Raw genomic sequence first — 15,614 nt, forward strand, 5'->3', positions numbered from 1 at the left:
CTAATTGGATTTCAGCCTTAACTAATTAAATTTCAAGCTTCTATAATACTTTCATTATATTTGTAAACTTATTGGTTCCATTTCTTAACTAATTGATTCCGTTGTTTAACTAATTAATTTTATTGCTTAACTAATTGGTTCCATTGCGTAACTAATTCGTTCCATTGCTTAACTAATTCGTTCCATGGCTTAACTAATTCGTTCAATTGCTTAATTAATTGAATTTCAGGCTTAACTGATTGGTTTCATGGTTTTAACTAATTCGTTCTATTGCTTAACTAATTCGTTCCATTGTTTAACTAATTGGATTTTAGCCTTAACTAATTAAATTTCAAGCTTCACCAATACTTTCATTATATCTGTAAACTTATTGGTTCCATTTCTTAACTAATTGATTCCGTTGTTTAACTAATTAATTCCATTGCTTAACTAATTGGTTCCATTGCTAAACTAATTCATTCCATTGCTTAACTAAATTGGATTTCAGTCTTAACTAATACTTTCTTTATACTGTAAACTTATTGGTTTCATTGCTTAACTAATTAGTTACGAAGCTTAGCTAATTGGTTTCAGTGCTTTACTAATTGGCGTCAATGCTTAATTAATTGGCTCCATTGCTTAACTAATTGGTTGTATTTCTTAACTAATTAGTTTCAGTGCTTAACTAATTAATTGCGATGCTTAACTAATTGATTTTATTGCTTAACTAATTGGTTTCATCAGTGCTAAACTAATTGCTTCATTGCTTAACTAATTGGTTTCGTTGCATAACTAATTAGTTTCGTTGTTTAACTAACTGAATCTCAAACTTAACTAATTAGTTCCAGTGGTTAACTTAATTAAATTCAGTGCATAACTAATTGCTTCCAGTGCTTCACTAATTGGTTGCATGGTTTAACTAATATGTTACATTACTTAACTAATTTATTACATTGTTTAACGAATTAATTCCGAAGCTTAACTTATTAGTTTCATTTTTTAACTAATTGATTCAATTGCTTAACTAATTGGTTTAACTCTGAAATTCGTTATCTGAAACTCAAAAATACATAAATCAAACTCAAGAAAACTTAACTCAAACCAAGTAAATCGTAACTAAAATTAAATAAATCTTAACTAAAACTTAAAAACCCAGAGAATAATTCTTAAGTAAAACAAATTAACCTTAACTAAAACCAATATGTTCTTAACTAAAACAAAATCATTCTCAACTAAAACATCACTATCTTCAACTAAAACAAATTAACCTTAACTAAAAGGTAATTATTGTTAACTAAAACATAATTATTCTCAACTAAAAAACTTAACCAGAACGAAATTTAAAAAAATAAAATTAATCAACATCAACAAAGCAACAACGTAGAGTCAGGAGGCGGCGACAACAGGAGCAACACCAATGACGACCACCAGCAATACCAATGACGACCACCAGCAACACCGAAGGAACAACCGCATAAGCAGAGCGAATCGGAGGAGCAGAGTGAAGGAAATAATGCCCTTGGTCCAAGTATGCATTCTATGTTAAGTCTAATAAATGCGGTTCAGTATTAATTAACAAGTTAATAATTCAGTGAGATCAAGTGAGCTGAATGCCTAGCTAGAGGCCGCTTCAGTTCAAGTGGAATTAATGATATTAATCCACAGCTTACTCTTGACTGAACCCGTAGGGTCACACAAATAGTACGTAAACGGATCAAGTATTTAATGGCATTAAATACTCCATCTATGAATATTCGGAACCGACGGATCTTGGTTTCAGTGGGAGCTAAGATCGTCACAGGCAAGAAATGAATACTCCGGAAACGATGATATTGCCGGAAACGGAAATATGGATCGTATCGGAAATATGAATATTATCCAAGTCGTAGATGTTGCCGGAAACGGAAACATGGTACGTATCGGAAAATATTGTTGGAAATGGAAATATTACCAGAATCGGAAATATTACCGGAAACGGAAATATTGTCAGAATCGGAAATATTACCGGAATCGGAAAATAATTCCGGAAACGGAAATATTAAATATTTGTTCGAAACGGAAATTAATTCCGGAATCGGAAATATTAAATATTGTTCGTATCGGAAATAGATTCCGGAAATGGAAATTTAATCGGAAGCGTATCGTACGAATTAGCATCGGACGAGGCCTGCCGGACGAAGGCCCAGCACGAAGCCAGGCCATCGCCCAGCAAGCACGCACGCCACAGCCCAGCGCGCACAAGGCCGCGCATGCGTGGGCCGCGCTGCGTGGGCTGCTGCTCGCATGCGTGGGCAGCCCTTGTGGCTGCCGTGTGTGTGTGAGTTTGAGCTCATGCGAGATTCCTGAATCTGCAAGAGTCAGTGTATGATTAAATGTCTATTCCTATTGGATAAATTGATTAAGTAGAATTCATGTAGAATTCTAATTCCAATTAATTCGCATCCTACTAGGATTACGATTCCTTTTCCATAACTCTATAAATAAAGGCCTAGGGGTCATAATTTATATACAAGTTTCAAAGTATTCAAAAGTGAGTTTTTGAGAGAAAATTCAAACACCCATCTTGCCCCAAAAGTGCCGAATTTTCTGAGTACCTTAAGGGCGATTCTAGTTGGTCAATCTTAAGGCGGATCCGGACGTGTTGTGGACTTTCTACGGAGGGACGACACTTGGAGTCCTAAAAGACTTGTTCTTGTTCGGTTCGGGCGCAGCTAGGGAAGGCACGCAACAAAGAGTATGCATCTAAACTATGCTAAATGATTATGTGTAAATAATATGTTTCCTGGGTTAATGGTTGTTTCCGCATGATTTATGTAAATGTCATATGTATCATAACCTAACAGTGGTATCACGAGCCCCTTATTATTTTCATAATCTAAATTGCATGAACATGGTTAAATATTACAAATTTGCAAGAATTAAAAGGGGTGATTAATTTTCGTAATTGTTAATTAATTGCAAATTGCGTTTATTTAATTATATGTACGCAGTTTTTCGGCAGTTTCTTCATTACTCATCCGAATTGAGTGATTTTTGTGTCAATTCCGCATGTAAAAGGCATTCCGCATGCCGAACCCAGAATTCTCAAATTCGAAGCCTAACTATGACTTTTCGAAGGTTTTAGTTTTTCGGATGCAAAATTTCGTAAATTTAAGATGTTAAATTAAATATTTGCGATTCTTGTTGATAAATCTTGAATTTTTGATTGACCTACTGCATATGTTTAACAAGTTTGAATGCCTAGTCTTGTTAATTATGCAATCTAATTTGTAATTATGATTAATTTGTTGAAAATTAGAATAATTTAGAATTAATTTGATTTTCATAATTAATTGTAATTTAATTAGAAACCTATGATTAAAAACCACCATAAAAATTGTAAATTTACGATAAATTTTAAATTTTTATGACCTAGACTTGAATCCATATCAATCGGAAATCAATTGGATAATAAATTTTCGATTTTTCGCCCTAAAATTATGAAATTAATATTATTTATTAATTTGTCATTAATTTTAAATATAAATTTTAAATTTTTATGCGATTCGTTCAAATAACTTGCACGCACGAAGCAATGGACGCTTCGTGTTACCCTTAAGGGGTGTTGTATAATGCGGGCATGCGACGACGAGCAAGGGAGCTCGTCGCCCGTGCGGCACGAATGCAATGAGCAAGGGCGTAGTGCACGAGCGCAAGGCAGCAGCCCTGCCTTGTGTCGTGTGCCACGAGCAATGAACGGATGGGCATGGGCGAGGGGCGAGCCAAGGCAGTCGCGTGTGGGCAGCAAGCGAGCTGCGCCACAGCGCGCGCTGCCTCGCACAACAGCGCGCAACCTCGTGCGCAGCGAGCGCAAGCTCGCGTGCCACGAGCGCTGCGCACAGCATCACTCGCGCGCACAGCGCGCGACGTCGCCCGCCCAGCGAGCGATGTCGCGCACCAGCGAGCGATGGCTCGCGCGCGCGCAGCGAGCGATCTCGCGCGCCAGCGAGCGATGGCTCGCGCGCACCAGCGAGCGATGCAGCGCCCCAGCGAGCGATGGCTCGCGCGCACCAGCGAGCGATCTCGCGCACCAGCGAGCGCGGTAACGCGCGCGCGCTGCGAGCGATAGCTCGCGTGCGGTGGGCGCTGTGCGGAGGCTTGCGTATGGGACAGCAGCAGCTATGCAACGAGCACATGGGCTGCGCGCACATGGCCAGCAATGGCTGTGTGCGTACAGCCCATGGGCGTGCAACGCATAGGATGTTTGCGTTTCGATTAGATCGTTTTTGAATGTTTAATTTGAAAATTTCAGTTCACGTAATTTTAATTGATTTTAAAATTAATAATTTGAATTAATTTCTTGGATTTTAATTTTGAATATTATAATTATAATAAATGGCATTTATTCTAATTATTTTACTAAAATTAAAATCATAAATTAATTTAAATGTGACTGAAATTAAAATTAAATTTTTGGATTCAATTATAAATTTATATGAGCTTTAAATTTTAATTAAATTTGTATGTTTCCGGTTAGACTAGAAATACAATTTTATGTTTAAAATTAGTAAAGCATATGAATTTATTGGTTTGAGTGGGAGTGCTTTTAGTCATAAACTCTTGATTAGGTCTACAAATCCTTAAGGTTAAAACAACTCGATTAGAATTAATAAGGACTGAATAATTGGTAGATTATTGGTGACCTTGATTAATTGCTGCAAATGTTTACGTGATGCATAATGTGTTTTAACTAACCAGCTATGTGGGCCATTCATGATAATGAATGGGTGAATGGTATATATTGTATATGTACTGTTTTGCAGGTTATGAAGTGACTAGTATGGCCCAAATAGGATAGAAAATATGGTCTGCGTACCATTAATTTGAATGTAATTGGTCTAAAGCACCAAAGTTATTTTTCAATTCAAATATGGTCTGCGTACCATCAAATAGTTGTAATTAGTTATAACTTATCCTATTTGAAGAAAATGGTGCCTCCCACGGAGATTTTCAAGACGGACTTTGAAGTCAAAGCTTCAAGATGAAGTCGGGCCATACTAGATCACAAATATCTTATGCATGTTTTAAGTTATTTATTGCTTTAAATATGTCTTAAAATGCATGAGATCAAAAGCTTGATTATGTTGCATGATTAAGGATTTTAGTTCACTTAAAATCTAACCAACATAGTAAGAGCCTTAAGTTCCAAACTTAAAAATTGAGTTAAAAGGTGCCATGCCAAAATATACACTTGCTTGGATATCCTTTACATCAATCTAGTAATAGTTTTCGCTCAGCGAGGTGTTACTTATTGGTCCTAAAGGGGCAAGGTACACAAATAATTGTGAGTACATGTTAGTTTTGGTGAAACTCAACGATATAAGTAAGGAGTCCTTTTATGTCGTGGCAAATTCGATAGGTTTACCTAATAAGTTCTTAGACGTACCTATCAACCAAGAATAGTTTCTAGACTATTAGCAAAAGGCTTTTGCTTACCTAAGATGTTCTAGGATTAAGTCGACAAACTGTGCTTAGTTCTTCAATGATTTTAGGATCTTGGAATCATTTTATTCACACCTGCCGGAACACATAACTTGAATAAAATGCTTAATAAACATTGAATTATGCATGAATGCTAGAATTTAAGTTTATTAAGAGAAACTGTGAATGGTTATTTATTTGTTTATTCTTTTCAATTGTAGTTTTTAATATGGCAAACAACAATTCATTCAACATTCGATCAATTCTCGAAAAGGAGAAGTTGAACGGGAAAAACTTCCTTGACTGGCAAAGGAACTTGCAAATAGTTCTTATGCAGGAAGAAAAGGAGTATGTCCTAGATGAGGCGATGCCCGAAGCTCCAGGCGACGGGATCACTCAGGCAGCCCTCAATCGTTGGATTGATGCCAACAAGGATGTGAAATGTCTAATGCTCGCCACCATGAGTGCGGATCTGCAGAAAACGTTCATCAACTCAGATGCTTTCACAATCATCAGTGAGTTGAAGAACATGTTCCAAGATCTGGCTCGAGTCGAAAGATTCGAGACTCATAGGCAAATTCTTGAGACCAAGCTTAAGAGAGGCGAGCCCGTAAGTCCACATGTTCTCAAAATGATTGGACTCATTGAGAATATGAGTCGGCTGGATCAGCAATTTTCTCAGGAAATGGCTATAGACACCATCCTCCATTCTCTTCATAGCGGGTATGATCAGTTCAAACTGAACTACAGTATGAATAGTCTGGACAAAACGCTCACTGAGCTTCACGGTATGCTGAAGACCGCTGAAAAGACGCTCAAAAGTGATAAGCAGGATGTGCTTATGGTGCGTGGGGGCAAGTTCAAGAAATCTGGAAAGAAGAGGAATGCTAAGAAAGGTGGCAACAAGGCCAGCCCAACTAAGCATACTGGCGCCAAATCTGCAAAGAGGAAGGTCAGTCAACCCACTTCTGAATCCGAATGCTTCTACTGCAAGAAGAAGGGGCATTGGAAGAGAGATTGCTTGAAGCTAAAGGAAGATCAGAAGAACGGAACAGTCGTTCCATCTTCAGGTATTTTCGTTATAGACTGTATACTTGCTAATTCAACTTCTTGGGTATTAGATACAGGTTGTGGCTCACACTTATGTTCCAATCCACAGGGACTAAGAAGAAGTAGAAAGTTAAGCAAGGGAGAAGTCGACCTACGAGTGGGAAATGGAGCACGGATTGCTGCATTAGCCGTAGGAACTTACTATTTGTCGTTGTCCTCCGGGCTAGTTTTGGAACTGGAAGAATGTTTCCATGTTCCAAGTCTTACTAAAAACATCATTTCAGTTTCTTGCTTAGATGCTAAGGGATTTTCCTTTATAATAAAAGACAATAATTGTTCGTTTTATTTTAAAGAGATGTTTTATGGATCTGCTAGATTAGTCAATGGACTTTATTTATTAGATCACGACAAACAAGTATATAACATAAATACCAAAAAGGCCAAAAAGGATGATTCAGATCTCACCTATCTGTGGCATTGTCGATTAGGCCATATAAACTTGAAACGCTTAGAAAGACTTCAAAGGGAAGGAATTCTAGAACCATTTGACTTAGAGGATTATGGTAAATGCGAATCATGTTTACTTGGCAAAATGACAAAGCAACCTTTCTCTAAAGTTGGAGAAAGAGCAAATGAACTATTGGGTTTAATCCATACAGATGTATGTGGACCAATGAGTACAAATGCTAGAGGTGGTTTCAGCTACTTTATCACTTTCACTGATGACTTCAGTAGGTATGGTTATGTCTACCTAATGAAGCATAAGTCTGAATCCTTTGACAAATTCAAGGAATTTCAGAGTGAAGTAGAGAATCAATTAGGCAAGAAGATCAAGGCACTGCGGTCTGATAGAGGCGGTGAATATCTGAGCTATGAATTTGATGACCATCTGAAAGAATGTGGAATTCTATCAGAATTGACTCCTCCTGGAACACCACAATGGAACGGTGTGTCAGAACGGAGGAACAGAACCTTGCTAGACATGGTCAGGTCAATGATGGGTCAGGCCGAACTTCCATTAGAATTTTGGGGACATGCACTAAATACAGCTGCACTCACTATAAATAGAGCTCCGTCTAAAGCTGTCGAAAAGACTCCATACGAATTATGGTTTGGAAAGCCTCCAAATGTGTCTTTTCTTAAGATTTGGGGATGTGAAGTATACGTCAAACGATTAATTTCAGACAAACTTCATCCAAAATCTGACAAATGTATCCTTGTGGGCTATCCAAAGGAAACAAAGGGGTATTACTTCTACAATACATCTGAGAACAAAGTGTTTGTTGCTCGAGATGGTGTCTTTTTGGAGAAAGATCACATTTCCAAAATGACAAGTGGGAGAAAAGTAGACCTCGAAGAAATTCGAGTCGAACAACAAACTCTAGAGAATGCTCAAGATGACATTCAGGATGAAACTCAGAGATCTTTAGAAGAATCTGGTGAGAATCATGGTCAATCTAGAAATGTTACCCCGCGTAGATCGCAAAGATATAGATCTCAACCGGAAAGGTACTTAGGTATTTTGACGAACGAGAGCTATGACGTTCTATTACTTGAAAGTGATGAACCTGCGACTTACAAGCAAGCTATGACGAGCCCTAGCTCCAAGCAGTGGCAAGAAGCCATGCAATCTGAATTAGACTCCATGTCTGAAAACCAAGTATGGGATTTGGTCGATTTGCCAGATGGCTACCAAGCCATTGGAAGCAAATGGGTTTTCAAACTGAAAAAGGACAAGGATGGGAAACTTGAAGTTTTCAAAGCTAGATTGGTTGCGAAAGGTTACAGGCAAGTCCACGGTGTGGATTACGATGAAACCTTTTCACCAGTTGCAATGCTAAAGTCTATTCGAATAATATTAGCAATCGCTGCATATTACGATTACGAAATATGGCAGATGGATGTCAAAACTGCTTTCTTAAACGGCGTTTTAACAGAAACTGTGTTTATGACACAGCCTGAAGGTTTTGAGGATCCAAAGAATGCTAAAAAGGTATGCAAGCTAAAGAAGTCAATCTACGGATTGAAGCAGGCATCCAGGAGCTGGAATATACGTTTTGATGAAGCAGTCAGTGACTTTGGTTTCATCAAGAACGCGGACGAATCTTGTGTATACAAGAAGGTCAGTGGGAGCAAAATTGCTTTCCTAGTATTATATGTCGACGACATATTGCTTATCGGAAATGACATTCCTATGTTGAACTCTGTCAAGATTTGGCTTGGGAAATGTTTTTCGATGAAGGATCTAGGAGAAGCACAGTACATATTGGGCATCAAGATTTACAGAGATAGATCTAAAAAGATGATTGGACTTAGTCAAAGCACTTATATCAATAAGGTGCTTGATAGGTTCAAGATGGCGGACTCCAAGCGAGGCTACCTACCCATGTCTCATGGAATGACTCTAAGCAAGACTCAGTGCCCAAAAACACTTGATGAGCGTAGACGAATGAATGGGATTCCATATGCATCATTGATTGGTTCAATAATGTATGCTATGATATGTACACGCCCGGATGTTGCGTACGCACTCAGTGCTACGAGCAGATACCAGTCAGACCCAGGAGAGGCGCATTGGACTGCTGCCAAGAATATTCTGAAGTACCTGAAAAGGCACAAAGATGACTTCCTGGTCTATGGTGGAGATGATGAATTAATTGTTAAAGGCTATACGGACGCAAGTTTCCAAACCGACAAAGATGATTTCAGATCACAGTCTGGGTTTGTCTTCTGCCTCAACGGAGGAGCAGTAAGCTGGAAAAGTGCTAAGCAAAGCACCATTGCGGATTCTACAACTGAAGCGGAGTACATTGCTGCACATGAAGCAGCAAAGGAAGCTATATGGCTAAGGAAGTTCATAGGAGAACTTGGTGTAGTCCCCTCCATTAAAGGACCAATAGCCCTGTATTGTGATAATAACGGAGCTATTGCACAGGCAAAAGAGCCTAGACACCACCAGAGAGTCAAGCATGTACTTCGTAGATTTCACCTTCTACGAGAGTTCGTTGAAAGAAAAGAAGTCGAGATAAGCAAAATTGGAACTGATGACAACATATCAGATCCATTAACTAAACCTCTGCCGCAAGCGAAGCACAACTCGCACACTGCAGCTATGGGAATCAAGCATATTGGAGAATGGCTTTGATGTCTCTGTTTAATGTTTTAAAGTTTTAGAGTTTAAATCTTTGTAAAACATTATTGGTTAATCATTCACAATAAATGAAAGGAATTCATTTTTCCATTTAATTTGTGGTTTATTAAATGATGAGTCCCTTCAACTTGACGATATATTCAAGATAGACTGTCAGGACCAGTCCTGTGACTAAGAAATGTCTATCAAGTGAACTTGAATGTCAAAGGTTGAAAATGGTCCCTAGTCGGAGTTTTCTATAAAATTGGACGCATAGAAAACGTTAGACGATTAGAATGCAAGATGACTAGTAGTTCTGTTTCTTGAACTATGTGGACATGGCAATGTCATAATCATTTGCATAGATACTTACTTTGGGAAGACTAGTATCGGACAAGACCTATGAAACTTTACTGTAAGAGATGAAAGTCTGTCATAAGTAAATTTCATTAAATTATTAGACACTAAATCCTCAATACCTGAGTGATTTGAGATTACTTGTTTGAGAACTGGTTGCTTTGACGTTGACCAACCGTCGCACCGTAAAAGGAGGCTATAAAGGCAACGCTCAGGTAATCACCTATCAAACGAAGTCTAATCTCAAGATCGCAAGATTGGGATTGTCCTCCCATAAATCGGGATGAGATGCTTAAAAGTTGTACAAGGCCACTCGGAGAGCTAGAAACTGTGAAATGCATGGCCGTGCTCGGATGAATCATAGGCTATGATTATCTGTTTATTTGATCAGTTGAACTCTGAAACCGAGGAACACCTCTGGACATAATAAGGATGACAACTCTTACCTTATGTTCAAGAGCAAGCATCGAGCGACAAAGGAATTAGGAAATGCACACTTGTCCCTAAGGACAAGTGGGAGACTGAAGGAAATAATGCCCTTGGTCCAAGTATGCATTCTATGTTAAGTCTAATAAATGCGGTTCAGTATTAATTAACAAGTTAATAATTCAGTGAGATCAAGTGAGCTGAATGCCTAGCTAGAGGCCGCTTCAGTTCAAGTGGAATTAATGATATTAATCCACAGCTTACTCTTGACTGAACCCGTAGGGTCACACAAATAGTACGTAAACGGATCAAGTATTTAATGGCATTAAATACTCCATCTATGAATATTCGGAACCGACGGATCTTGGTTTCAGTGGGAGCTAAGATCGTCACAGGCAAGAAATGAATACTCCGGAAACGATGATATTGCCGGAAACGGAAATATGGATCGTATCGGAAATATGAATATTATCCAAGTCGTAGATGTTGCCGGAAACGGAAACATGGTACGTATCGGAAAATATTGTTGGAAATGGAAATATTACCAGAATCGGAAATATTACCGGAAACGGAAATATTGTCAGAATCGGAAATATTACCGGAATCGGAAAATAATTCCGGAAACGGAAATATTAAATATTTGTTCGAAACGGAAATTAATTCCGGAATCGGAAATATTAAATATTGTTCGTATCGGAAATAGATTCCGGAAATGGAAATTTAATCGGAAGCGTATCGTACGAATTAGCATCGGACGAGGCCTGCCGGACGAAGGCCCAGCACGAAGCCAGGCCATCGCCCAGCAAGCACGCACGCCACAGCCCAGCGCGCACAAGGCCGCGCATGCGTGGGCCGCGCTGCGTGGGCTGCTGCTCGCATGCGTGGGCAGCCCTTGTGGCTGCCGTGTGTGTGTGAGTTTGAGCTCATGCGAGATTCCTGAATCTGCAAGAGTCAGTGTATGATTAAATGTCTATTCCTATTGGATAAATTGATTAAGTAGAATTCATGTAGAATTCTAATTCCAATTAATTCGCATCCTACTAGGATTACGATTCCTTTTCCATAACTCTATAAATAAAGGCCTAGGGGTCATAATTTATATACAAGTTTCAAAGTATTCAAAAGTGAGTTTTTGAGAGAAAATTCAAACACCCATCTTGCCCCAAAAGTGCCGAATTTTCTGAGTACCTTAAGGGCGATTCTAGTTGGTCAATCTTAAGGCGGATCCGGACGTGCTGTGGACTTTCTACGGAGGGACGACACTTGGAGTCCTAAAAGACTTGTTCTTGTTCGGTTCGGGCGCAGCTAGGGAAGGCACGCAACAAAGAGTATGCATCTAAACTATGCTAAATGATTATGTGTAAATAATATGTTTCCTGGGTTAATGGTTGTTTCCGCATGATTTATGTAAATGTCATATGTATCATAACCTAACACAGAGTACTTTAGAAGAAACCATCACCACATTTAATTTCTTGCGTGGAACAACTTGATCTGTCAACATCAATCGGAAGTTGATGGAAACGACGGCGGCGGCGAGGAGTCGACGACTTCTTCCTCTCTTTCTTTCGCCGCTTCGCTCCCTGATTCTGTATGTTCCGGCCTTGACATCGACTTACCTCTCCATCACCACCGCCGTCACCTCTTCTACTGTTACAAATAATCGCAAATTAGGGTTTTAAAAATCAAAATTGGGGAAATTGAAGATTTCAGAGGAGAGAGAAAAGAGATAGCTAGATGAAGGAGAGAGATGGAAAATTTACCTCAACAAGCCACCATCTATGTCTTTTCCGTCGTCTTCTCCGTCATCTCCGGCCGCGATTCAAGCGCGATCCACCACTTTTTCTGTTACAAAATGAATTTCAACTTAGGTTTTAGGAAATAAAAATGGAGAACACGAAGAGGAGAGAGAGTACCAGAGGAGATCAACAACGGCGGTGAGAGGTTGCTGGCGGCGAATGATCAACGACGGCGGCGAGAAGTTGTTCGCTTCTTCATCCAAATATGCTGCAAAACCCTAATCTAATGAAAGGAGGAAGAGAGAGAAAATGTCCGAGAGAAATGAAAATAAAAATGAAAAATAAATCGCAAATGTAATACTCCGTATATATTTTCGATTTTTGACGCTGACATCAGCAGTGTATAAGGCAGCTTATGTGACACCTTAGATGACAACAAGGCGGTCTTTCCTGTAAGACCGTCTTTTACAAAAGTTTGTAAAAATCAGCACCTTGAAGTGCAAATATGTTTCTTCCGGCATAGACCTGGAAATGATTATGGGCAAAGCTAAGAGTCTAAGACTATATGGTCAATTTTCAAAAAACTAGCCGTTGAGCATCAAAATTGGTAATTTTATGTTTTGGGTTTTTGGTGAGTTATGTTTCACAATAGGGGTATTGGGTGAAATAAGTATTAAAATAGGGGTATTTGATAAATTATGAAACTAGGCTAACGGAGGACTAACGGAGCGTCATTAGTATGAGTATCTTAGTCATTTGTGAGTGCAATTTGGTGTATTTCTGAAAGTTGATGACCATTTGGTAAATTATGTCAAAACTCGAGGGTATTTCATGAAAAATCGGTAGATTTTATACAAAAACCTAACATAAAAAATTCCTCTTTAGTTAGGAACGCAATAAAACAAGTCGCTTCCCCTCTCTCCATATATTTGGATAGCGGGTACAATTACATAAATCATTCAATTCTAAAAGTACGGATGCCTGATATCGATCAAATAAATTTTTTTTCTTATTTTTTTCCCAACTTGTATTTTTGCTGAAATCCTAAACTTCTAAAAGTACCAATCACTTCATAGTTCAAATAAATAGTAATTTTCTCTTACTTTTCCAATACCTCTGGACAAAATTTAATACTCTGTATTCTTTTTAATAAGTTAATGTGCAACAAAATATAAAAAACTAATTAGTAACATTCGTACATTTCACGGGACCTAACCTAGTAGTGGGATAATATTTAGAGTCGACAATAAGATTTTCAATCTCTAAAGTAATAATTAAAAAAGACATAACTAATAGCCAAAAAAAGAGTTCGGGATAATATTAATAGAGTCATACGATAACGATGAAAAAAATATATATACTTCCTCTGTTTTTTAATACTCACAACGTTTGAAATTTTTACACTATTCACATATTTTACTTTCACTATTGTTGTTGATTTACATGTAAGGTAAAACATAGTCATGTAGGATTTGTTATACTCATCTCAATGGGGTATTTTAAAAATATGCACTTTTTACAATTTTTGCTTAAAGAAAATTAAATATACGGTTTTTTCATGAAATACCCCTGAGGTTTGCAAAAACGCACCAAATACCCTCGCGTCTTTTGAATCACATAATATACCCCTATTTTTTCCCAAGTTTGCACCAACTACCCCTAAACCGACCTTCCCTTAGCCCTCCGTTAAGTCGTGTTTATAATTCACAAAATACCCCTATTTATAAACTTATTGCACAATATATACCTATTTTGAAACTAAGTTGAACCAAATACTCAAACTGCTTTTAAACTGCAGAATTTGCTTTTAAACTGCAGAATTTGATTTCCACAAATCGTTCACCTAATTAATCAACCCAAAAGTTAAACCTAAAACAAAAACAGAAGTAATAATAATAAAAAAAATTGAAATGCTCAAACAACAAATCCATAAGAAGTAATAATCAAAAAATTTGAAATGCTCAAATAACAAATCCAATAAGAATGCTCGAACTCTCTTCCCAAGTGCAAGCAAACTAGACTCGTGAATTTACTTCATTATCTTATACTAGTAAACTAATCTGATGGTTTTGTAGTAACTGAACTTAATGCAACTGTTTGAGAAGCTTGATGTCACAGGAAGAGCTTGGGGCTACCAAGGAAGAGCTTGAGGTCTCCTCCCTTCTTTCTCTCACCTTTCTACCCTTCATCTTCCTATCTCTCCCACCTCTGAATGCTTTAGATTCTCTGAATGCTTGAGGTCTCCTCCCTTGTTATGTTAATTATAGTAGACACAGGTCCACTAAATGCAAGAGTTCTCCACGAGTAAACATTTCAGATTTGGTTATCCATTAGATATATTATTGATAAAACAATAAAAATCAGAAACAAAGGATCTCAATTTTCTAAATGAAACAAAAAATAATAATTAAACAAGCGGATGACTACGATGATGATGACAATAAAACAGAGCCACATAACCCCTTCAGCCTCCCACCATCACAACCCCGAAAAAAGGAAAAGGAGGCTCTCTTCTCCTACCTCCCCAATATAAATCCTATTTTTGAATCACAGAATAGTAGAATACCCCTATTTATCTCTCCCACCTCATTTCTTTTTTTCTCTAAAAATCATTGGAGCCAACACCAATCGATCAACAAAGCAACAACACAACAAAATCCAAGCCAAATAGCAAAACCAACACAACAACGACTAGCACGGAGCAACGGTGTCAGGGCGAGATACAACCAGTAGCGCGGTAGGCCGGTGGCGGAGAAGTGAGGGCCACAATTCACGAGCCGACGACCGGTGGTAGGTCTCCGACAAGGCGACAACGGTTGGAGGTGGGCGGCGGCGATCGACGTTAATTTAAGAGCAAAGATTTGAATAGTTGATAGGGGTTTGCGTGAGGTTTCTAAACCTTACTTGCCGGCGACCAGAGAGCAGCGGAGATCGGACGCCGCCGGCGACAAGAGAGCAGCGGAGATCGGACGCCGCCGACGACCAGAGAGCAGCGGAGATTGGGCGCCGCCGGCGACCAGAGAGCAGGAGGAAGAACATCTGAGAGGAGAGAGAAAGAGAAAGAAGTTGAGATTTTTTTTTTTTGGAATTTATGTCGAAAAACATGTATTAAGGGCAAAATAGTAAAACGTTACTAACGGCAGACTAACGTCTGTTAACTGAAGGTGCATTTCATGAACAGTACGGAAAAATAGGGGTATAATATGTGATTCAAAAGACGCAAGGGTATTTGGTGCGTTTTTGCAAACCTCGGGGGCATTTCATGAAAAAACCGTTAAATATATTAACAATCAAAGTTGTACATTGATATGCGTGAAAGTGACTAACACTGCGAATAAAAACGAACGGAGGAAGTGTTTGTTTAGTTATTTTAATACGAAGTAGATAAGTTAAAAGCAAAGAAGAAAAATACTTCCTCCGTATTTATTTAAGGGATACACTTGCCTTTTCCGGCCGTATTTAGTTAAGAGATA

Source organism: Spinacia oleracea, chromosome 2, assembly GCF_020520425.1.
Source record: "Spinacia oleracea cultivar Varoflay chromosome 2, BTI_SOV_V1, whole genome shotgun sequence".
In the NCBI taxonomy this organism is placed as follows: domain Eukaryota; kingdom Viridiplantae; phylum Streptophyta; class Magnoliopsida; order Caryophyllales; family Amaranthaceae; genus Spinacia; species Spinacia oleracea.